We start from the raw sequence: 4,614 nt of genomic DNA, 5'->3' as shown, positions 1-4,614 counted from the left end.
CCGCCTCGCGCAGTTCCCGGCCCCGCCGACCCGAACGGCCGCCGTTTGGGGTCCCTCCCCCTCTCTTCGCGCTCTGGTCTCGGGGCCATCCTCCCCTTTGAAGTGCGCACGCGCCAGAGCCGGGCGGAAAAAATTAAAGGATGGCGGTGGTAAGAGACGAAAAGCGACTCTGGCCCCGGGGAAGGCGCCGAAAGAAACCGAAGGAGCTCGAGGCCGCCGCTCCAGGCGAACGCGGAGGCGGCGGCGGCGCTCCTAGGAGGCCACGCCTCCAACGCTTCTGACTCCCTCTCCTATTGGCCACTGTGTGGCGAGCGAGTCGCGACTGCTCTGGGAACCACCAATGAAAAGGCCGGACTGAGCCAGAGGGCGGGAAACGGCTCCCGCGGGGCTTCTATTGGTCCAAAGCAGTAACGGGTCTTGCAAGACGCGTTTGGGGGTCGGAGACCCCACTCTGCGTGTCTAGCTCAATCCGTGCAAAATCCGTGAGGCTGTCAGTGTCATTTGGTCAGAAAGCAGCCCCGCAGTCTAGGCACAAGCTCTTCAGCCTGGTCCGGCCCACCCAGGGGGTCCCTGCCGTCCTTCCCTACTTGGGCGACTGTGCCCAGGGATCCAAGTTCCGGGCCCTTTCCGGCGCGGAGTCGTGCGGGGAGTGAGCCGGCGGGAGGAGTCGGTCCCCGAGGGCGCCCGCTGACGCACTTGCGCTCTCCCCGTAGGTGATCGACGCCGTGGCCCTGCGTGCGCTCCCGGGGGTGACTTGGAAACCGGGCCCTGGCCGACCCGCAGATCCCTCTGCGGCCCGGGCAGGAGCCGGTTCGTCACCAGCTGGGCCCCCGGGTCCGAGGCGGCCTCAGTGCCAGGATGGGCGGAGAGCCAGGGCCCCTGCCCACTCGGACAACGCGTAACCAAGGAGGCACTTTCTTTTCAGCAGATTGTTCAGGAACGATTTAGGGCATCCATGGGGAAAAACTGGAAATGAGATCCTTTCCTCGGGCCAACAGCGTCACTGGGAGGGAAGAGCAGACCGCTTTCGGGAGGTGACGCGGCCGCAGCTGCATGACCTTGAGGCTTCATGAAAGACAAAGGGTCTGAAAGTTTGCTGCACTTGGTCACGTGTTTCTTTTTAAATGTTTCGATTGTATTTGTGTTAGCTCACGTGTGCGGTGCTAATGAGCCCACCGGGCGCCGCCTCACCCACCTTAACCTTCAGTCTCCGCAGGTACGGCCCTCCCGGCCCTCCTGCCCCACTCTGCTCTCATCCAGCTACTCGGTGACAAAGTGAAGGGGCTGGGGCTGGGGCCCAGGGGTGGAGCGTTCAACCCACAGGAGGCCCTGGGTTCAATTCCCAGTGCGACCGTGCATGCTCACGCACACGAAAAAGTAAGCCACATTTTAAAAAGAAAAAAAAAAAAGTCACAGAATTCTGGAAAGATTTTTTGTGTGTGTCTTGTGGGGCTTTTGTTTGGTTTGGTTTTGCTTTTTGCTTTTTTGAGACAAAAATCTCACTATTCGGTCCAGGCTGGCCTTGAACTCACTATGTAGCCCAGGCCGACCTCCAACTTGCAGGGATCCTCCTGCTTCAGCCTCCCAAGTGGGTGGATTACGGGCATGCACCACCACCTCTAAGTGGAAAGATATTTGTAATGGACAAGAGAATTTGAACCAAGCCGTGCATGGTGGCACGCATCTGTAGTCCTAGAACTCAAGAGGCTGAGCAGGAGGGTTGCCGGGAGTTGGAGGTCTGCCTGGACTACATAGTGAGACCCTGTCTCAAAAAAAAAAGCAAAAGAAGCACAACAGCCATCTGGATTGCTTTGCCTACAAGTTCCCAGTCTGGGTTGCAGTGAAAGAGAACCGGTGTATGGAAGTTGGAGGGGCAAATCGGAAGAAAGAACTTTCTAACCATGTGCCCTGTCTGTCAGAGCGGCTGAGGGCGAGGTGGGACACAGTGGCACAGGCTGTAATTCCAGCACTAAGGAGGCTGAGGCAGGAGGATCAAGGTAAGTTTGAGGCCAGCCTGGAATGCATGGAGACCCTCTCTCAAAAAGCCAAAGATGGGGGCCGGGAGTTTGGCTCAGTGGTTCTGCCGCCTACCTCACAAGCGCAAGGGCCTGAGTTTGATCCCTGGTACTGAAATAAAATTTAAAACCCCCAAAGCCATATTTTAAAATGATCTTCTCTTTCATTTCACAAGCCATGCACAGACAGACAAAACTGTCGGGAGCCGGTCTACACCCTTTAGGGAAAAATCGCCTCATAATTAAAGTGTGACTACCACTGCCTGAGCTCAATGCCGCCTTGCCCGTCAGCCCGCCTAGGACACGCGGAAACGCAGTTCTGTTTTGCCTCGGCTCGCAGCTGAGGCCTGGGTGGTCCTAAAGCCCGACTTCCAGGGCGGGACTGCGTCAGCGAAGACCTCCTGGTTCCTTGGGAACTCAGATAGGGAGGCTTCCTCCTGGGGAGGGACAGCACCTGCCTGGCTGCCTTCATCAGCTATGACCTGAAATTTACAGGGGCACTGCCGCCCCCTAAGGCACCCGAGGCTCCCTCCACCCACTGTGTCCCCCTGACAAACAGCAATTTCTTCTAGTGAGAAAGATTGTCTCACACATGGCTCAGGTTCCTGTTGTCTTCATTGTCCCCAGCAAGAGGGCAATAAACTGGGGCCCAAAGCAAGAGCCAGAGCCACCAGACACCAGCACTGCCCTCAGCGGCCTCCTTACTGTGTGACCTCAGTCACCTCTCCAAGTCTCAATTTCTCCATCAGCAAAATGGGTACAGAATCCTGGCAGTGCCCACTTCACACGATTGTTGTGAACTAAGCAAACGAACATAAAAGCTTTCACACACTACCTAGAACAAAAGGCCCGTGACATTTCTTATTGTTACTGATACTGATACTATTAATCCAAGCATGGTGGCACATGCCTGCAATTCCAGCACTCTGGGAGGCTGAGACAGGAGGATCTCAAGTTCAAACTCAGCCCAGGCAACTTAGTGAGAACTTGTCTCAGAATAAAAAACAGAGCCAGACGTGGTGGCGCACACCTGTAATCCCAGCATTGGGGAGGCTGAGGCAGGAGGATCGCTGTGAGTTCGAGACCAGCCTGGGCTACGTAGTGAGTTCCAGGTCAGTCTCACTACATAGTGAGTCCCTGTCTCAAAAAAACCAGAAAGGCTGGTGACAGAGCTGAGAATGAAGGCCTCAGGTTCAAGCCCCAATCAGTACCACAAAACAGACCTTATGGACACTGCAGGGCACCAGAAGGCCCTGAGCTGGGCCTCCATAATGCCCGCACCCCCACCCCACCCCACAAGACCTCAGGTCTCACCTGGCAGACCGACAAGGTCACTGTCACTGCGCGGGGCGCAGCCCAAGGGCAGTCTGAGCCGAGCTGTTCCTCAGCGAGGTCTTCAGCTGAGGCAAATGCTCTGCTCCGCAAGATTCCCGGCCCACCCGATCACAAGCTCAAGGCTCTAAACTGGGCCGCCTGAGCCACCCGGGCCTCCTGGCCTCCCCGGGAGGGGACGGGGTGCCTCGGTGTCCCTGGGCTTTGTCTTCACGCCTGCCCTACATCACCCCACTCCTCCAGGACCCTGGATTCGATCTCCCAGTTGCTTCCCCAGCCTACATGCCCCCTGCCTGCTGTCCCCCACCTCTTGGTTTTTTTTTTGAGACAGGGTCTCCTTCTGTACCCCAGGCTGGCCTCGAACTTGCAGCGATCCTCCTGCCTCAGCCTCCCAGGGCTGGGATCTCAAGCTGCTCTGCCACATCCGGGTCCCCACATCTCTGAGCGTGGTCTGAAGCTGTTCTACACCAGTGGTCAGATCTCAGAACAGCCCCTACCGGCTATTCTAGAAGTCTGTGTGGCCCCAGGGGACCCCCACAGTGTCACCTCACAAGGGTCCCCCAGCTAGGCTTTCTCCTCCATGAAAACATCTGCTCACCCACAGCACAGTGCACTCGGCCAGGACCAGAGCCGCCCTGCCTGTCCTGCTCTTGCTTGGCCCTGTCCGAAGGGCCAGCAAGCTGGTCTCTCTTGGTCCCCTCTGTGACCCGGGGACTCCGGGCCCTGTGCTGGCTCTCACTGTGCCCTGGCCAGGGCCCCTCTCCCAGGATGGGATCCTGAGGTGGCCTGGCCCACCCGTTACTCGTGAGCAGGAGCCCACGCCACCTGGCCCAGCCCCCGTGCTGTGTCCCTCATTGCTGCCACCTGAAACCAGCAAGCTTGAACTCGATTGGGCAGCTGTGTCCAGTCCCAGTCCCCCCTGCTGTCTAATCAGAGCCCCTCACACTTGATCCGTTTCATTTCGTGGGGGGTGATGGGGTGGGGGTGGTGTTATAACAGGGTCTCACTAGAGAGCCCAGGGTGGCCTAGATCCTCCTGCCTCAGCCTCCCGAGGGCTAGGATCACAGGCATGCGCCACACTCGGGGCTAACTTGGTCGGTCACCTTGTCCTGCTTCTATCAGAGCCCCAGCCTGACCCCTCCCGGGCTGCAGCCCCTCTGGGGCCCGCCTGTGCTTCCTGCAGTCTCACTGGCTCCTCTCCCAGCAACACCCACAGCCGGGAGGACGCGGGACTCCCATACCCTCCGCCCGCCGATGGGGCCCTTGG

This window comes from Fukomys damarensis, unplaced genomic scaffold, assembly GCF_012274545.1.
Source record: "Fukomys damarensis isolate Sample0158 unplaced genomic scaffold, DMR_v1.0_HiC HiC_scaffold_13, whole genome shotgun sequence".
NCBI lineage: Eukaryota > Metazoa > Chordata > Mammalia > Rodentia > Bathyergidae > Fukomys > Fukomys damarensis.
Note: the sequence above shows the minus strand (reverse complement) of the source record.